Raw genomic sequence first — 21,083 nt, forward strand, 5'->3', positions numbered from 1 at the left:
AGACAGAATGTGTGTGTGTAGTGTGTAAGACAGCAACATGACAAATAAGACTAAGTATTAGTCTGGCAGACCATTTAACCATTTAACCACTGGTTAACTTTAAATGTAGCTCTTTGGGTTGCTTCATAAAATGTTGACCTAAATGATATGAGAGCACGACGTCAGACTGATTTGTGTGGAGAATTCCAGCCAGACCGCGCTAAGACTGAACTGTGAAGCGTCCGAGTCTGGAGCTGTTTTTCTTACAACAGATCTCTGAAGTTGTGCTGTCATTCTGTTGTTGGAGTTATGCCCACATGAGGAACTCAACTGTTTTTCTGTTTGACAGAAATGAATGTCGTTTTGGAAGATCTTGTCCTGTAGTGAACAAAAATGTTCCAAATTCAATGCGTTTTGCTGTACAGACATGTTTCCTCCAAACGCCACTGGATCCTCTGAACTAGGAGGTTGTTAAGACGCAAGCTAACACTGCTGCACTCTGAACTGACATCATAAGAGTGATGACTTCACCAAAATACCCCAGCAGCTCTGTCAGATGTGGTAGCTTATGTTCACGCAATGTCATTTTAGTGCAGCTTGTTTGTAGCATTATACACGTTTTGACTGCAGAACGACCTTGAAATTCATAGGATACAGTGACACTTGGGCGGGGGGTGGGGGGGGGGTGGTAATGTACATAGACAGGGGCAGATGTAGTGATTCTGGGACTCAAAGGCAAAAGACTAGGATGGGGCCCTGCAGACACAGGTTACACAAACATTCACATTGCAAAAATGATATCTGTGAAAGTGTTTTAAATATAGTTAGGATATTTAACTTGTTCTGAAATCGTTTTACTTACATTTAGTGAGATTATCTCACTGTGCTGGCAGATTGTTTTGACTACTTTAAAAAATAATGCTTGAAACAAACAACATTACTTGCCAATATAGTGAGATAATCTGGTAAAGTAGCACTAAAGGAATAAAGAATGAGATTAGTTTTTTCCAAGAACTAATGAGTAACGTGATTAGAAACTATTTTAACTTTTCGTTTTTAGCCTTTGAGCTCGCGGGCGCCCTCTGCTGTTTTGCTGTCCTGTTTTTGATATAACGGGGGAAAACAGGAAGTAGCCAGGCTCCTCGTAAACCGGTTTATGAGGTACCTGGCCAAGTGCCACATCACTCGCCCAGAACTTTCCTTTAATTTTAGAAAGTAGAAGGATGTATTTCATAAAAAAGGCAAAGAAAACTTATCTATATATTTCATTTTTTCTACGGTAAACGGGTTTTGGGCAGCAGAATGCTGGCATTACTGCTAGAGTGTGATGATTGGTTGGCTTTATGTATGGATTTATATGATAGCAGAACTTTATGTACAGTTGCAGAACTTGTAACAGAACTTTGTGTACAATAGCAGAACTTGTAAGTTGAAGCAGAGCTTTATGTACAATAGCAGAACTTGTACCAGAACTTTATGTATACAAAAGCAGTCCTGCGTAGAACAAATGTACAGTGCGCCCCTCTTACCTGTTTGAAACCCCAGGTGGTACAAATACTCAAGCAGCTCTTGTGAGCTGAGTTTGGAGTGTGCTTCTGAGACATAAGCACACCCCGTACACAAGAGACAAAGCCCCCTGTACACCCCTGAGCTCCACCCATTCACACTGAAGTTATAAGGAGTGTTTCAGCCTGGACTTTCCTTTTTTAGTAAGGTACAGTACAGTGCAGCCAATGAAAACAGATCATTTACATGTATAATGCACAGCAACATGAACTGCCTGTTTAATTCTAAAGGATAAAGAGAAGTTGGAAAATGTAAAAATGAAATATGATCGTTTTGGATACATAAAAATAAAAAAATGTTACATGTGGACAAGAAAATTGCAGGTTACGTTGCCTTTGAAGAGGCATAGCGTGCATTAAAGTAAAGAGTGGATGAATTAAATACTGACAGATTTGGTGTTTTAGTTGGTGCTGGAGGTCTCTGTGTAATTTTCTAATCCAGTGGGCTCCAAAAATCTGAGATCATGAGTGAAAATGCTATTTTGCATTCTTGTCTAATTTAATGCAGAGATTTTCGTTTCAAACTAGAACAGTGCGTTTCCTGAAGAAAGTGCAAAATGATTGCCCAGCTGAAGCAAAACGATTGCCAAGATGTTGCCAGGCGGTTGCTATGGTTATGTATATGTTTGCTAGGGTGTTGATAGGTAGTAGCTGTGGAATTCCAGGTGGTTGCCAAGGTGTTGCTAGGTGGTTGCTATGGTATGACAGGTGGTTGCTAAGGTGTTGTTAGTCGGTTGCTGTGATATTACATTGGGGTGCTAAGGTGTTGCAGGATGGTTGCTATTGTATCCTAGGTGGTTGCTATGGTGTTGCTAGGCGGTTGACATGGTATCCCAGGTGGTTGCTAGGCAGTTGCTATGGTATCCCTGGTAGTTTCTAAGGTGTTGCTAGGTGGTTGCTTTGGTATCACAGTTGGTTGCTAAGATGTTGCTAGGCGGTCGCTATGGTATCCAAGGTGGTTGCTACTGTGTCGCTAGGCGGTTGCTATGGTATCCCTTTTGGTTGCTAGGCACTTGCTATGGTATCCCTGGTAGTTTCTAAGGTGTTGCTAGGTGGTTGCTTTGGTATCACAGTTGGTTGCTAAGATGTTGCTAGGCTGTCACTATGATATCCAAGGTGGTTGCTACTGTGTTGCTGGGCGGTTGCTATGGTTTCTAAGGTGTTGCTAGGTGGTTGCTTTGGTATCACAGTTGGTTGCTAAGATGTTGCTAGGCGGTCACTATGGTATCCAAGGTGGTTGCTACTGTGTTGCTAGGCGGTTGCTATGGTATCCCTTGTGGTTGCTATATTGTCGCTAGGCAGTTGCCATGGTGTATGGGGTGTTTATTTTGTCCTTGGTGGGGAGTTGCCAAGTGGTAGTTAGGTGTTGTTGAAAATAAATGGGAGTCTATGAGAGGAATAAGGGATGACAAAATGATAGAGGAGTGCGGGTCAGTGCGGCTGTGGATTAGAGCTTGAAGACCTGCCTTCAGTGGAAGAGATGAGAGTAAAATAACTGACCATCTTGTACAAAGGACATGGTCAGTGTCACCAATTTGCTTAAATTTGAGTAGTGAGCTAGAAACAGTGCAGAGTCTTCAGTATTTCTGATTCATACTTCAATACTTGTTACAACTTTTCTTTGTTTCAAATTCAAATTAGAAACAGAAAAAATCTCTCTATTGAAAGAGTCGCTGAAGCTGCTACAAGGTACAATATACGATAATGTGTCTGTCACAAGCTTCAAGCATGTCTTTTATAAGCTTCAAATGTCTGTATTTAATCTAGAACTGACCGTTTTGAATTTACTGTTCCACCTTGAATGGTGCGGCGGTTTCATGCTGGTGCCAACATGTGCCAGAATGTAAATGCTGCACCATCGAACGTGGAACAGAAAATTTGGGTTGGAAGCTACCCAACTCCAGCCTCACCAGAAAGTGTCCATGCCAATCGCCATTAGCTTAGCGCTAACAAACTACCAGAATCCCTTAGGAGTGCTAGCAGACATTAGCAGTATTATTGAGGTGGGGTCTTAACTCCCTCTTTTTGACCGTGTTTTGACTTTTATGGCCCATATTGAAGAAATGAGGGCCTAGTTCTAATAGTCACGGTTCCCCCCCACACCCATGCACACACACACAGTCTCACACACACACACACACACACACACACACACACACACGCACAGTCACACATATATATGAAACCGAGACCGAAACTATGATTCTAACGTTCACGTCTCGTGTCGTCAGGATTTAGGGGGGTGACGGGAAGAGAGTACTGTGGTTCCGTCTTTTGGAACAGTGACTCCTCCCCCCAGCCCCAACACGCTGCCAGCCTGTTGAGCTCTCATCATGTTACTAATGTAACAAAACTCATTTTTCATTTCATAATTAGCCCTATAATTCATATAAATCACAAAATTATTGTTCTGTTAAAAGTTGGGGAAAGCTGCTCACCAATCAGGCATAACATTATGACCACCTCCTTGTTTCTACACTCATTGTCCATTTTATCAGCTCCACTTACTATATAGGAGCACTTTGTAGTTCTACAGTTACAGACTGTAGTCCATCTGTTTCTCTGCATACTTTGTTAGCCCCCTTTTACCCTGTTCTTCAGTGGTCAGGACCCCCATGGACCCTCACAGAGCAGGTACTATTTGGGTGGTGGATCATTCTCAGCACTGCAGTAACACTGACGAGGTGGTGGTGTGTTAGTGTGTGTTGCGCTGGTCTGAGTGGATCAGACACAGCAGTGCTGCTGGAGTTTTTAAACACCTCAGTGTCACTGCTGGACTGAGAATAGTCCACCAACCAAAAATATCCAGCCAACAGTGTCCTGTGGGCAGCGTCCTGTGACCACTGATGAAGGACTAGAGGATGACCAACACAAACTGTGCAGCAGCAGATGAGCTATCGTCTCTGACTTTACATCTATAAGGTGGACTGACAAGGTATGAGTGTCTAATAGAGTGGACAGTGAGTGGACACAGTGTTTAAAAACTCCAGCAGCACTGCTGTGTCTGATCCACTCGTACCACCACAACACACACTAACACACCACCACCTCGTCAGTGTTACTGCAGTGCTGAGAATGATCCACCACGCAAATAGTACCTGCTCTGTGAGGGTCCATGGGGGTCCTGACCACTGAAGAACAGGGTAAAAGGGGGCTAACAAAGTATGCAGAGAAACAGATGGACTACAGTCTGTAACTGTAGAACTACAAAGTGCACCTATATAGTAAGTGGAGCTGATAAAATGGACAATGAGCACAGAAACAAGGAGGTGGTCATAATGCTATGCCTGATTGGTGTGTAAGTACCACATTCTGTAGTGATCTTCTCTTTAATGTTCTAAATTGTTGTGATTTAATAAATCAATTGAATTTTTTCCCCTGTTTTTTTCTTATTCACCAGCCAGCCCACAAAAAAGAACTGTGGATTTGGAGAATTATTGCTCCAGTTTTAAAAACGTCACTTATTTTCCTTTAATTTTCTCCTTTCTTACGCCAGCTGAGCATCTTATATCTAATATGCTCAGAAATATCTCCTGAAAAAAGGAATAATTTGCAACCTAATGGTAGTGATGACTGGAAGTTAATCTGACTCCTGCACAGAACTGTAGCTGCACAATTACAGACTGTAGCTCAGGGATCACCAGTCCTGCCCACAAAGGGCTGATGTGGCTGCAGGTTGTCAGTGCAGTCAAGCAGGAGCATGTCTGATTCCACTTGTTTGATCAGTTGGTCTCAGTCTTCAAATAGTTGATTAGTTGTGTAAGGTGTGCTCCTGCTTTGTGAATATGAAGTCCTGCAGCCACTCCAGCCCTTCGTGGTTAAGACTGCTGACCCCTGCTGTAGCCTGTCTGTTGCTGTACAACTTATTAGTCCCCTCTATTCCATTCACCATTGGTCAGTTTCTGATCTCAGGGCTGCAGTTGTCCAGATATTATTAGGGTGGAGGTCCATTCAGCACAGCAGTAATTCTGATAGTGTGTGTAATTAGGGATGATTATTGAGTTTCACATCAGTATTTTCTAGTCAGTGTTGTATTTCCAGGTAAAAGACCCAACGTGAGCCTGATTGGGCCACCAAAATATCAGGTTTCATGACGGGTTTGGGCCGATTATCAATGTACAACATCAGGCCTAGGCTTGTTTTCTAATGAGATGCAAAGCACTTCATGCAACGGGCTCGTAACTCACTCACTCACTCATTCACTCACTCACTCACTCACTCACTCACTCACTAATTTACTCAATCACTCACTAATTCACTCACTCACTCATTCACTCACTCACTCACTAATTCACTCTCTCACTATTTCACTCAATCACTCACTCATTCACTCAGTCACTAATTCACTCAATCACTCACTCACTCACTCACTCATTCACTCACTCACTCATTCACTCACTCACTCACTGAATCACTCACTGACTCACTCACTCACTCAATCACTCACTCACTCATTCACTCGCTCGCTCATTCACTTACTCACTCACTCACTCACTCACTCATTCACTGAATCACTCACTCACTCACTGAATCACTCACTCACTCATTCACTGAATCACTCACTCACTTACTCACTCACTCACTCATTCACTCACTCACTCATTCACTCACTCACTAATTCACTCAATCACTCACTCATTCACTCACTCACTCACTCACTCATTCACTCACTCACTCACTCACTCACTAATTCACTCAATCACTCACTCATTCACTCACTCACTCACTCATTCACTGAATCACTCACTCACTCACTCGCTTACTCACTCAATCACTCACTCACTCATTCACTCACTCACTCATTCACTCACTCACTCGCTCATTCACTTACTCATTCACTCACTCATTCACTCACTCACTCGCTCATTCACTTACTCACTCACTCACTCATTCACTGAATCACTCACTCACTCATTTACTCACTCACTCACTCACTCATTCACTCACTCATTCACTCACTCACTCACTCATTCATTCACTCATTCACTCATTCACTCACTCACTCGCTCATTCACTCACTCACTCACTCACTTACTTACTCACTCGTGTTTAGCAGCCTGAAAATTCTCCACTAGGGGGCCATTAGCAGTAATAAAGCTTTTGAAGCTTCATAAGAGCAGAGCTTCACATCAGTGAGTGACACTTAATAATCCGATAACTGCAGAAAATCAGATTTTGTCAGTACTGATCAACACGTTTACATGCACTTGAGTAATCAGATAATGTGAAACTCCAGGTAATCAGATTTCTGCTTTTCAACCAGTCAATAACCTCACAGAAGAAGACGTGATGTAAATGTAAAGTAAAGCTCAAACCTCATGCTGAGGCTTTTTTTACAATGTTGCGCCACTTTACCTGAAAATATGATCAAACATCATCTAGAAGATGAAGATTATTTAAATCCTCCATTTCGTCAAGCATGTATTTGGTTTCAGCATCACTCCAAAAGTGTTTTGCTGCGTCTCGCGGCGACGCTGCTCGCTTATTTCTGGTACTGCCATCTGTTTTTGCACATGCTCAGACTGAGAAATCCGAAAGAAATCAGACTAAGAGTTTACACGCACTGAGAAATCTGATTACCGAGCTAAAATCCAGCTCTCTTTATTGGATTTCTTAATCAGATTTCTAGACCTTACTCCGATCTGAGAAATCAGAGTGTGCCGTTTACATGACCATTTGAATAATCAGATAACTGCAGAAATCTGATTATGATCAAAGTATTGAGTGCATGTAAACACACTCAGTGACACTCTTATGAAGAGGATTTCGCACACACTCACATATTCTCTCGTTCTCTTTCTCTCTTGCTTTCTCTTTTTCCTCCTCCTTTGTTTCACTCTTTCCTCTTTATCTTTCTCTTTTTCTCTCTTGCTTTCTCTCTCTTCTTCACTTTCTTTCTTGATTTCTCTTTTCCTCCTTCTTTTTCTCACTCTTTCCTCTTTATCTTTCTCTTTTTTTCTCTTGCTTTCTCTTTTTTTCACTTTCTCTCTTGCTTTCTCTTATCCTACTCCCCTACTCGGTCGTTCCTCTTTATCTTTCTCTTTTTCTCTCTTTTACTTTTACCTCTTCACTTTCTCTTTTGCTTTTGCTTTCTCCTCCTCCTCTACTTCACTCTTTCCTCTTTATCTTTCTCTTTTTCTCTCTCTTTTTTACTTTCTCTCTTGCTTTCTCTTTCTCCTCCTCCTCTACTTCACTCTTTCCTCATTATCTTTCTCTTTTTTTCTCTCTCTCTTTATACTTTCTTGCTTTCTTTTTCTCCTCCTCTTTCTCACTCTTTCCCCTTTTTTCTCTCTTGCTCTCTCTCACTGTCTTTCTCTTGTGTTCTCTCTCTGTTGCTCTCTTTCTCTCTGGCACTCTCGTTCTGTCTCTTTCTCGCTTTCTCTCTTGCTCTCTCTCTCTCCCTCCTTCTCTCCCTCTCCCTCTCTCTCTCTCTCTCTCTCTCTCTCTCTCTGTCTCTCTCTGTCTCTCTCTCTCCTTCTCTCTCTCTCTCTCTCTCTCTCTCTCTCTCTGTTTGAGTGATTCTGGCCCCTGAATGAAAGCGTGGGTGATGAGAGGGATGTGTTGGGTTGGTTGCTTGTTAAGTTCTCCTGAGTGGTGTTGAGTGTTTCTGCAGTAGCAGCAGTACCGTGAGGAACTTCAGCTCAGCAGGACTAACAGTTGATCAGAGGAGGTTGATGCTGTTCTCTGTTAGCCGCAACCAGCAAATCCACAAAATATCCTCCTAATAAATGCTGAGTTTATTACAGATGTGCGAAATACCAGTTTATCCCATCATGACATCGACTGAAGCGCTTAGTAACAGAGCAAATCTCAGTGAAACTGAATCTGCTGTGAAATCCATCTGTGTTAGAGTGTGAGAGGTCAGGGTTAGAGGGTTCAGGTCAGCTTCAGCTTCAGCTTCACAGACACTTTTTACTTTCTCCTCTTCCTTTTTCTCACTATTTCCTCTTCATCTTTCTCTTTTCCTCTATCTTTTTCACTTTCTCTCTTGCTTTCTGTCTCTTTCTCATGTTCTCTCTTGCTTTCTCTTTCTCCTCCTCCTTTTTTTCTCACCCTTTCCTATTTATCTTTCTCTTTTTCTCTTGCTCTCTCTTTTTAACTTTCTCTCTGGCTTTTTCTTTCTCCTCCTTTTTTTCACTCTTTCCTCTTCATCTTTCTCTTTTTCTCTATCTTTTTTCACTTTCTCTTTTGCTTTCTCTTTCTCCTCCTCATCTTTCTCAGTCTTTCCTCTTTATCTTTCTCTTTTTCACTCTTTTTACTTTCCCTCTTGCTTTCTCTTTCTCCTCCTCATCTTTCTCACTCTTTCCTCTTTATCTTTCTCTTTTTCACTCTCTTTTTTACTTTCTCTCTTGCTTTCTCTTTCTCTTCCTCCTCTTTCTCAATAGTTCCTCTTTATCTTTCTCTTTTTTTCTCTGGCTCTCTCTCGCTTTTACTTTCTCTCTTGCTTTCTCTTTCTCAGGTTCAACTTTCACAGGCAGCAGTACCAGTCGGGTCTGGTCGGGTCGGGTCGGGTCTCAAAGTCGCAGGTACGGTTGGGCGTCAGGCTTTAATTCATACCCATTCAGTCTAATGGTTAGTAGATGGTTTCTTGTGGTTCTTTAAAAGCGAAGTAACTGAATTACCGGCTACTGGTCTAATTAATCCGACTGGTAAACTCAACAGCGTTACTGCGTTTCGGTGAGCGGACACTCTTTTGTCACTTTCCCAGTCACATGCGCCCGGACTCGCACACAGATCAGTCAGTGGGAGGAAATGTGTGGAAGCAGCGCAGTGAAAGAATCAGTGAGACGCTGTCTTTCATACACTGCTCCCTCTTTCATTCGCGGAGGCCCATTTCCCCCTGCACCTGGACTGCTTTGCACATCCTCACCAGCATCCTTGACCTTTAATGAACCCCCCATTTCCCATTTCCAGACAAATAACAGAGCTTCAATGTCAGATTAATTAACACACAAAGCTGGTGTGTCTGAGTGTCGAGGTTTGATTCAAAGCTCTATTTATTTTTAGTGCTTCTGAACTGTACTAAATGTTTTTACTGGCTAAACATTGATTCACTTAAATCGTGACTCAGATGTCCATGAAATTGTTCTTTAATGGACATGCAGGTCATTTATCTATTTATCTCTGGCTTAATTATGTGTAAAGTTTACCACACAGACGTTTGATGATAAGGATAAAGAGTTATTAGAGACCAAATTAGGAAACATTGCAACATCACGACAACCGTCCAAAGTCCAGAGATAAACTGTCAGTTTAATAACAGAGAGTACACTAAACATACATGGGTCGTTCTCCATTTGGAGTGGGAATTCAGGTGGATACATATTTAAAAAATCAGTTTCTTTCATCCCAAAACTGAATAATCTTAATTTGTTCATTAACATCTCATATATATTATCATATATGCAGAAAGGAGAGTTTAAGTCCAAACATATTTTACAGTCACTGGTGTTGTATGAATATGGTGTAACACCAGTGACGGTGACTCCAGAGACTTTCTGGTTAAAACTGAGGATTCTGTAAATTGGCTGACTCGTCGGCTGATCAGTTGACCTTGTGCAACTTTTTAAAATCAGTAATAAAAATGATAATATGGCATTATTTTGACATAATTTTAATTACCCAGCCTTTAAAGCACACACCACCAGTGACACATAGAAGTTCTGAGCTGCCTGATAAACTAAATTATTAATAAATTAATGAAATCTAGTGAGAAGTGTGACTCGCCTTCTCATGCCTTGAGATGCTTCCTCTCTGATGAGCCTCGACCCACAGAAGCAGTTTAATAGAGCTGAAAATACGGTGTTAAAATGTGGAATAAGAGTCCTGATAACACCAGCGACCACAATTTTTAAAAAATAATACAAAATTTTTAAATGTGGTATAACGTTAACGATATAAAAAGTAAACATGAATCTATTTTATACAGATTCACCAGTTAAACCTCTTAAAAATATTGTTTTATATTTTAAAAATTGGTTTTGTATCGAACTGTTTTACAGACGCAGAGCGACTATGAAACAGGATAAAAAGAGAAAAAACAGAAATCATGAGGGAAAAGTGTTATTTAATCTTAGGTCAACTGTGTAAATGTACATACTGACTTTTGGAGCTGTGCCTAATATATTAAGGATCTTTTTAAGCCCTGCTGGTTTCTCTTCTACCCTCATCATGAATACTCAGACAGAAGTCCTGCTGGGTGCTCCTATCAGGAGACCATTAGTTGTGGTTCCAACCACAACTATATAAAATAATGTTGTGGTTTTTAAACACATCTTTGTTTATGTTTGTGAATACTCTTTTGTTTATATTTATAATGCATAGTCAAAAGACATTATGTGTGTAAATTTAAATGCATGAACTAGATTTTTATTAATTAACGAACAAAACAAAAGAAAGGAAAACATGAGTTTCCAAAACTGGAAATGGATTAAACTGATTTAAAACTGATTAAAAGCTAGAAAGAAAATGAGACTCCTAACAGCCACCTGGAAGACCTGGTAGACCAGCAAAACGGCCCCATCAGATAAACAGCACTTAAAGCTTTCATCTCTGAGAGAGAGGAGAAAATCAAGCTGCTTCAGATCTGAAAACATCCACAGGTGTTTCTGTCCATCCTTCCACTGTGAGAATGGTGGACATAATAAATGCTGAAAAAAATTATATGGAGTGAGGCGTTTGTGTAATTTTCCATTAAATCTACATCGATCAGGCAGACTGTAGTCCATCTGCTGTGTCTGATCCACACAGCTTCACTTCAATAACTTTAATTTACCCTCTTAACACCCAGCAAATCACCCTGAAGACCTGTAGACTACCGCTTAATTACCTTGTTCACACCAGACTGTCTTAACACAGCTGCGTTGTCCATTACAGCTACTTTGAAAGAGTATATCAGGCATAGCATTCTGACCACCCCCATGGACCCTCACAGAGCAGGTACTATTTGGGTGGTGGATCATTCTCAGCACTGCAGTAACACTAACGTGGCGGTGGTGTGTTAGTGTGTGTTGTACTGGTTCGAGTGGATCAGACACAGCAGTGCTGCTGGAGTTTTTAAACACTGTGTCCACTCACTGTCCACTCTATTAGACACTCCTACCTTGTCGGTCCACCTTGTAGATGTAAAGTCAGAGACGATAGCTCATCTGCTGCTGCACAGCTTGTGTTCGTCATCCTCTCGTCCTTCATCAGTGGTCACAGGACGCTGCCCACAGGACGCTGCTGGCTGGATGTTTTTGGTTGGTGGACTATTCTCAGTCCAGCCGTGATGCTGAGCTGTTTAAAAAACTCCAACAGCACTGCTGTGTCTGATCACATCTAGGGTTAGGGTGTCCCAATTATTGTTGAAATAGAGGGGTAGGGTGAAGTGTCGGGGCTACATGACCCTCCAAACTGAGGTTTTTCAGAGACCCCAAACAGAGTGATATGAGAAAAAAAGAAAAACCAGCAAGATGGCTGAACAAGAGACCAAACAAACACACAAATGTGAGAATTTTCTCCTTAAAAAAATACGATAACCATTGTTTTATCTTAGTTTAATGTCATTTAATGTTGTGTATTATGGTCGTTTTCTTCGTAACAAGCATAAAAATCGCTAATAGTGTGCTAAGGCCTCTAGCTATGCTATGCTAACCTTTCAGTTCCACCTTAAATAGTCCAGCAGTTCTGATGCCTGAAGCGCCAGAATGTAACTGCTGCACCATTTAAGGTGGAACGAGAAAATTCGAACAAGAAGTTGGTGAATATCTGACTTCAGCTTCGTATCACCAAAGAATTAACTAAATGTAACTAAAGCCCAGCAGTGAGGAGCTGAACTTTACCCTCCTCTGCTATCACTGAAGATGGACCGGGTCGCCTTTAAAGCGCCGCTAGTAGCTGTTAATGAAGCAATATATTTTTTTTAATTTAAGGATCCCATTTCTTAGGGCAATATTTCAACCACTACCCCTTGTAACTCAGTTCCAAGGGGTTAGGGTGACACTCGAAAACAAGGGGTAGGGGTAAAAAGAAGAAATGGGATTGGGTCTTAGAGACTATAGCTCATCTGTTATTGCACAGCTTTTGTTCACTATCTTCTAGCTGAGGGGTTTTTTCCTACTCTAACCCATCTGATGAGATACCTGAGGAGCTTCTCCACAATTCACCCTTTCCTTCCTCACGTAGCAGAAGCCATCAACACCATCAACTCTTAAAAACATACTGGAGAGGATAGTTTTTCTGAAGCTTGTGACCTGATTATTTTAGAACACATTCCATATATTTTTAATGCATCTGTTTTATCAAGCAGAATTCCCAGTGTCTGGAAAACGGTGTAATTCCACTTCACAAAGGAGGTGAAAACTCAGATCTTAATAACTATAGACCCATCTTGACATTATCATGATTAGCCAAAACCTTAGAATCATTAGTGAATGATGCACTTAAAACATTTCTTCATAGAAATTCGGTCTTGTCAGACTACCGATCACATTTTAGAGAAAAGCATAGCACAATCTCTGCTGCCACTCTCATCTTTTTAGTGCTATCGATGGAAAGAAACATTGTACAGTCGTTTTCGATGATCTCTCTAGAGGCTTTCGTACAGTTGATCATTCCATACTTTTATAAAATGTCAAAATATTGGCTACCAACTGGACTAGAAATGATCTCTCCAAAAGACAGCAATGTGTGGCTCTAGGACAAAGTAAATCAGAGCTACTACCTGTGACTAAGGGGGTCCCTCAAGGTTCGATCCTTGGACCAGTATTATTTAATAGTATGTTAATGACGTTGCCACCACTATTGTCAATCGCAAGGTACAATTATATGCCAACGACACATACAGTTCAGCTGACTATATTGGTACTGCAGTGGCTAAACTGCAGCATTCTTTTAACGCCTTAATCGGCTTTCTGCACTCAAAGTCTTCAATATTGAGGAAATTAAATTTATGCTGTTTTTCAGAGCATCTAACATTGATTTTAACACTTTTAAAATCACAATCCTGAACTGATCTGACATTGAAAGATATAGTGAGTATAAATATCTTGGCATATGGACCGACAACAAATGCACTTTTAAACATCACATTAACAAGCTTATACGTGAACTGGGGCAAACATTTGGCTTCCTGTACTGAAACAAAATTTGTTTCCAAAAACACACAAGGAAAAAGATTGTTGAAGCAACGCTACACTAATCTGAAATCTCTCTGCTTTAAGATTCGTTACTGGTGATCCATACAGACCCATCACTGTGTACAGTATGAAAAGGTTGGCTGGTCATCTCTGGCTGTGTGTTGGCTGCTTTACTGACCATATCCTTTGTACATCACAGAAATGCTCAGTGTAAATAAGGCAAGTTATCAGACTCGTTCCAGTGACTGGATCACCCTTCAGGTGCTGAGAGCTTTTACTGAAGTGGGAAAATCTGCTTTTAGCTGCAGAGCACCAGCGTCTGGAAACTAAGACTTCACTCACTGGTGTCGCATTTTAAACTTTAAGTTTCTACCCACCTCCACTCGGCCTGCCACTGTTTATTTTTTATTAATTTTTTATTTTAGTTAACTTTTAATATGATTTTGGTATGTTGTAGTTATTGTTTTACATTTTCTGTTCTTTTTTATTTAGTGCACTTTTTTATTTTTCCCTATTTAATCTGTTATTCATTCATTCATTCATTCATTCATTCATTCGTTCATCTTCTTAAACCAATTGATCCAAGCTAAGGTCATGGTAGCATTTGTAAAGCAGAGAATCCCAGATGACACTGTCCACCACAACTTTCTCCGGCTCATTCTAGGGGACCCCCAGCCGCTCCCAGGCCAACTTGGAGAAATAATCCCATGTAAACATGTACACGCCCCAAACACTTAGTTAGGAACACTTCCTTGTTTCTACATTCATTGTCCATTTTATCAGCTCCACTGACCATATAGGAGCACTTTGTAGTTCTACAGTTACAGACTGTAGTCCATCTGTTTCTCTGCATACTTTGTTAGCCCCCTTTTACCCTGTTCTTCAGTGGTAAGGACCCCCATGGACCCCCACAGAGCAGATACTGTTTGGGTGGTGGGTCATTCTCAGCACTGCAGTAACACTGATGTGGTGGTGGTGTGTTAGTGTGTGTTGTGCTGGTCTGAGTGGATCAGACACAGCAGTGCTGCTGGAGTTTTTAAACACCTCAGTGTCACTGCTGGACTGAGAATAGTCCACCAACCAAAAACATCCAGCCAACAGTGTCCTGTGGGCAGCGCCCTGTGACCACTGATGAAGGACGAGAGGATGACCAACACAAACTGTGCAGCAGCAGATGAGCTATCGTCTCTGACTTTACATCTACAAGGTGGACCGACAAGGTAGGAGTGTCTAATAGAGTGGACAGTGAGTGGACACAGTGTTTAAAAACTCCAGCAGCACTGCTGTGTCTGATCCACTCGAACCAGTACAACACACACTAACACACCACCGCCACGTTAGTGTTACTGCAGTGCTGAGAATGATCCACCACCCAAATAGTACCTGCTCTGTGAGGGTCCATGGGGGTCCTGACCACTGAAGAACAGGGTAAAAGGGGGCTAACAAAGTATCAGAGAAACAGATGGACTACAGTCTGTAACTGTAGAACTACAAAGTGCACCTATATAGTAAGTGGAGCTGATAAAATGGACAATGAGTGTAGAAACAAGAAGGTGGTCATAATGTTATGCCTGATATACTCTTTCAAAGTAGCTGTAATGGACGACGCAGCTGTGTTAAGACAGTCTGGTGTGAACAAGATAATTAAGTGATAGTCTACAGGTCTTCAGGGTGATTTGCTGGGTGTTAAGAGGGTAAATTAAAGTTATTGAAGTGAAGCTGAGAAACACAAAGACCAGGAAACGGATCTGGATCGCTCCAGTGTTCAGGAGTTACACACAGAAAAAGATAATTCATCATAACATGCCAATTACTTTTCAAAATGTAACAGGATTACGTTACTTATGACTTCCTGGAAAACGTAATCTCATTCCTGTAATTCTACAGTACTCTCTACTAAATCATCTCACTATTCTGGCAGATAATTTTGCTTGTTTTAAGCATCGTTTCTTAAAGCAGTCAAAATGATCTGCTAGTGTACACTCTCAGAAATAAACAGACTAGACTGTCACTGGGGCAGTTCCCCTCTTGTCACTGGGGTGGAACCCTCAAGGGTACATCTCAGTACCTTTAGTCAGGGAACATAACTGAACCATAATCCACTGAAATGATATGTTCTAAGCTGTACTGACTCCACACACCCCGTCTCGTCTCCAGGCTTTTATTTTACTGTTCTGTTTTAAAACATTCGGTTATGAAAAGATACAAATACGAACTTTTCACCTGGAAAAACTTATTTAAGGTTCACAATCAGACCTTAAAACCACTGTTGGAGCTTTGAGGGAACATTTCCATTGTTTGTACCTTGATGAATGAAAAATGTACCTGAACAGAACCTTTATTTCTAACAGTGCAGTGAGATCATTTTACTTAATAAAATAAGAAATTTGCTTAAAACCATAATAAAATAATTAATATTCTTTCAACAGCCTCACAAATAGAAAAATTAGATATATTCACTATATTTGGCCAAGATATCATTTTTTGCAGTATGTGCCTCCAGGCAGCCCCGCTTCTGTCTTTTGCTCAGGGCTTCAGAAACACTAAACGCGCCCATGAGTGGGCCTGTAACAGTGGTCTTCAACCCTGGTCTTGGAGACCTGCCTTCCTGTGGAGTCCAGTTTCCACCACAATCAGCCACACCTGCTCCAGCAGGTGAACTTTGTCTTCAGTGCCTGATTGGCTGGGTCAGGCGCATCAGTGTTGGGTCAGTGGGGTGGGAGTCTGTTGGATGCAGACTGGAACTTAACTCTCCAGGAGGAGTGTTGGTGACCGGTGGCCTGTAAGCTAGGCGTTTCTAATAAAGTGGCCAGTGAGGTGAAGTCCAGGGTAGGGGGTTCTCCCAGGTGGACGGTCAGTATCTGGACTTACATCATCGTCATTTAACCCACTGAACGCAGATGAGCTGCTGTGAATCTGACTGAGCTTTAAAGGTGAGTCAGGTGGAATTTTCCATCGCTGCTTCTGTAAGGTGTTAAACTGGAGCACGCAGAAAGACGGTTCTTCAAAGGTTCTTTAGTAAAGGCAATGGTTCTATTTAGAGCCATGAGTTTGATATAGGACCATTTCATGCTTAAATGGTTCTTTGCATGGTAAAAATGATTATTCGGATTGAGAATATGTTGTGTTTGGTTCTATATAGAACCCTTTTGAAAATGGTTCTACACTCTTACAAAAAATGGTTCTTCAAGGGTTCTTTAGTAAAGGTAATGGTTCTATTTAGAACCATAAGTTTGATATAGAGCCTTTTCATGCTTAAATCGTTCTTTGCATGGTAAAAATGGTTCTTCGGATTGAGAATGTGTTGTGTTTGGTTCTATATAGAACCATTTTGAAAATGATTCTACACTCTTAAAAAAAGATGGTTCTTCAAGGGTTCTTTAGTAAAGGAAATGGTTCTATTTAGAACCATGAGTTTGATCTAGAACGTTTTCATGCTTAAATGGTTCTTTTCATGGTAAAAATGGTTCTTCAGTTTGATTTCAAATGTGTTGTATGTGGTTTTATATAGAACCTTTTTGAAAATGGTTCTACACTCTTTAAAAAGATGGTTCTTCAAGGGTTCTTTAGTAAAGGCAATCTAGAACCTTTTCATGCTTAAATGATTCTTTGCATGGTAAAAATAGTTCTCCGGATTGAAAATGTGTTGTGTTTGGTTCTATATAGAACCCTTTTGAAAATGATTCTACACTCTTAAAAAAGATGGTTCTTCAAGGGTTCTTTAGTAAAGGCAATGGTTCTATTTAGAACCATGAGTTTGATCTAGAACGTTTTCATGCTTAAATGGTTCTTTTCATGGTAAAAATGGTTCTTCAGATTGATTGAAAATGTGTTGTATGTGGTTCTATATAGAACCCTTTTCAAAATGGTTCTACACTCTTAAAAAGATGGTTCTTCAAGGATTCTTTAGTAAAGGCAATGGTTCTATTTAGAACCATGAGTTTTATATACAACGTTTTCATGCTTAAATGGTTCTTTGCATGGTAAAAATGGTTCTTTGGATTGAGAATGTGTTGTATTTTCTATATAGAACCTTTTTGAAAATGGTTCTTCAAGGATTAATTGGTAAAGGGAACGGTTCTTTTTAGAGCCATGACTTCTATACACTCTTAAAAAAAGATGGTTCTTCAAGGGTTCTAAAGCGAAGGCAATGGATCTATTAGGAACCGTAAGTTATACTAAACGTGTCCTACAGGAAACTAGTGGTAACCCTTAGGCCAAGCAAAACCATCAAGTTTCTATCCTACTGGTTCTAATGGCCTGTTTTCAGCAAGGTGGTTCTATATAGAACTTATGGTTCTAAAAAGGACCGTTCCTTTTACTAAAGAACCCTTGAAGAGCCACATCTTTAGCAGGTGTAAAGTGTTTAAACTGAAGTAACATTCTTAAATAACATAAAATAGGAAAAGATCTCGATTAAGTTGTTCTCTTGTTGGGTTCTACGAGGTGCCACGCCACCGAGCAGGAGAAGGACATTGCGAAATTAACACGCCACCGTATCGCTCGGTGTGTGTGGATCCGATCCGTACGGTGTTGAAACTCCAGCTCCGCGCTTTCACAACCCCCCGGCGATGACTGAAAAGGCGTTTCACCGTAGTGTGAGCCCTGGCTGTCTTCATCCGCGGGGTCAGTGAGACTTTTTCGTTCTCCGTTTACGGCGTTTTTCGCCGTTATTTCGCCCACCGGATCATTAACCCGTGCTATATTGGCTCGCCCGGCGCCGTGCTCGAGTTATCTTCGACTTTGAAGGCCGACGCCGAGGGAAACGTTTAAAGCGGGCCTATTTGTCCGTGCGGACGAGAGGCGGTGCTGCGGTCCCCTCTTAAACATGGCCACCATGATGGAGTAAAAACGCTACAACTTTCAAATTGTCAGTTTTTTATTTTGGAGGAAAACTGTCCGTCTAATCTGCATTGTTTTTTCTCTCACCCGAAACGAGGAATGTTTCTTCCCGAAGCATCCAACCGAACATCCAGTCCGTATGAGAGCTTCGGGAAAAGTTTGTTGTCGGATTACGTGCTGAATTAAGTTGGAAGCTGGGAAGGAAGGAAGGAAAGAAAAACAACAAGAATCGCATCAATTCCGTAAGCAGCAGCTCATTTTCTCTCCTCCGCGGTTTGTTTGTGTCTCTTCGAGTCGCTGTGCTGAACGTTTGCGCGTAGAAAAGCGGTCGAGGAGTTTTGTTTTGTTGTGGTCGAATTTTCCCGTTCCACCTTAAATAGTGCAGCAGTTACATTCGGGCGCCTCAGGTTCCCGAATGTAACTGCTGCACCATTTAAGGTGGAACGGGAAAATTCGAACAAGAAGCCGGTGAATACGAAGCCAACTTCAGCCTGGTTGTGCTATAAAGCCCATATTAACGTGTTATAGCGTCAACTGTACCGAGTACACAGTTGAGAGACTACGGAAAGTGATATTAACGTTAGCCGTGTAACGGCCGTTACAAACGAACGAGTGAATAAACATCGTCCAAGTGTCTCCGTGTGGTATATAAATGGACATACAGCCTTATTTTGGCTTCAGTTTTGTCTTAAATTCCTCTCCTTCTTAGTATTTGGAGTGTAAACGAGCCGGCGGCAGCACACCCCCAGCTGAAGCTGAAGGTAGCTTCCTATTCGCCAGCTTCTTGCTCGAATTTTCCCGTTCCACCTTAAATGGTGCAGCAGTTACGTTCTGGCGCCTCCGGTGCCGTAATGTAACTGCTGCACCATTTAAGGTGGAACGGGAAATTCCAATTAAGAAGCCAACTTCAGCCTCGCCACCCCCGCCCTCCCTTACCCAAACGAAAGTGTCAACTTATTTATCTTCAGCCGGGGTCGTGAAGGAAGTAACCAGACAAAAACAAGAAAGTTTAGAGAGTTTTATCGGCGCTGTTAACGTTAGCTGGAGAAAGGTAAACAAAACGTGGTGTTTTTAGTCCCTTTTCTCGGTTGTGACCCAAAAAAAGTTGTTTATCTGCCCTATGGACTGTCGTTGAAGCCTCAGGTTCACTGGATTAGGCTTGTTAAAGGGGAATTCCACAAAATTTTCAAAATTTCTGAATAATTCAGTCCTTGAGACGTAAAGTCATTCGTACTAATTCTGATTTAATTATAGTGGTGGTGATAGGAACCAGGGGTCACAATGTCTACAACACAAATATAGACATTTATATTCTATCCAAAACCACCAGTGAACCTACACGAGTCTTCTGAGTTTTTATATGTAATGTTGGTGACAGTAAAACTAGTCATAAAGCTAAAAATACATTTTATTTGGGGACTATTTTGCCTCGCAACATCCTGCATATATTCCTCCGCCATTAATAGATTGAAATAAACGGATTAAAATACATTTGAGCCAAAACTTTATCATTTAAACGAGTGTCAGACATCACATAACATATATCTAACCATTTCATGCAGTGACTTTATTTAAGGGAGCTTTTAGAGGCATTAAACTCTTCAGACGTCTGGTTCCTATCACCACCACTGTGAACAATTCTGACTTTTTCTCTAATTGTAACGTTTAACACCGAACCACTCTGAATGACGTTGTTTACGTCTCTTTTTTTTATGCAGAATTTTTGAACAATAGGTGGTGTTCCCCTTTAAGCTTAAATCTCAGTTTTTTTGCAAGGCTTTTTTGCAGCTGTGGTCCAAAAAAAGAAGTTCTCTCCACGTTCAAGGCTGGTTTAGGTGCCTTGGTCCACGTCTGATCTGTGATAGTGGTAACAGCCATGACAGCTTCCTTGCCTAGCCACCCTAAAGGAAACTGAGTTACTGATAAACTGTGTTTGGTTTAATACGGACAGTGTAATGGTTAAGACCAAGCTCCCAGCATCTCCTGTAAGTCCATGTGCCCCCATAAGTGGGTTGTTTCTAGGCTGGTGAAGTGAGCTTTCACCACTGGGGTTCTGGTGAGGGTTTGTATCTCGTGGTATCTGTCATATCTACAGTTGAAGTAGAGTGTAGGAGGGTGTCCTGACTCTATTAGAGGCATCCTGGTAATCCCTCCATCCCGTCAGCTGGAAAAAAGTCAATGAGCCGTGTTTCACAGTTGAGCTTGCAGGCCTGCAGTCAGCAGCATATGACTGAGCACCTGCCTATATAGGCCCACTGTACACCCACATGGAGTCACATCAGTGCTGGGCGGTACGTGGTCTGTACCAGTATTTCATGATGTTGATGTGGCATAATGATGCCTTTCAGTTTTAGTCATATTTCAATGCTATTTTTAGCTGTGCATCACTATTTAGTGATATTTTTGATAGGGAATTTAAAGAAGCCTGTAAAATAGCAAGTGGTTAGTTTTCAGTTGTTTAATTATGTGTGCTTAAAGGAAACTTCCACAGATTTTTCCAAGATTTCTGTATAAATAAATTGAGATATAAACAGTCATTCAGAGTGGTTTGGTGTGAAATGCTCCATAAGTTCCAGAG

At 41.2% G+C, this 21,083-nt stretch overlaps 1 protein-coding gene across 3 annotated transcripts in view; it reads left to right on the forward strand.

Moving 5' to 3' along the window:
- Nucleotides 1-18,282: 18,282 nt before the first annotated feature.
- Nucleotides 18,283-21,083, forward strand: part of kmt2ca (lysine (K)-specific methyltransferase 2Ca) — a 249,803-nt gene continuing 247,002 nt past the window's right edge. For all 3 annotated transcript variants that reach the window (XM_036581780.1, XM_036581798.1, XM_036581789.1), the window contains exon 1: nt 18,283-18,747. The gene's annotated coding sequence lies outside the window, so the exon portion shown is untranslated. The remainder of the gene's footprint in view (nt 18,748-21,083) is intronic.

Source organism: Colossoma macropomum, unplaced genomic scaffold (genome assembly GCF_904425465.1).
Source record: "Colossoma macropomum unplaced genomic scaffold, Colossoma_macropomum, whole genome shotgun sequence".
Classification (NCBI taxonomy): Eukaryota; Metazoa; Chordata; class Actinopteri; order Characiformes; family Serrasalmidae; genus Colossoma; species Colossoma macropomum.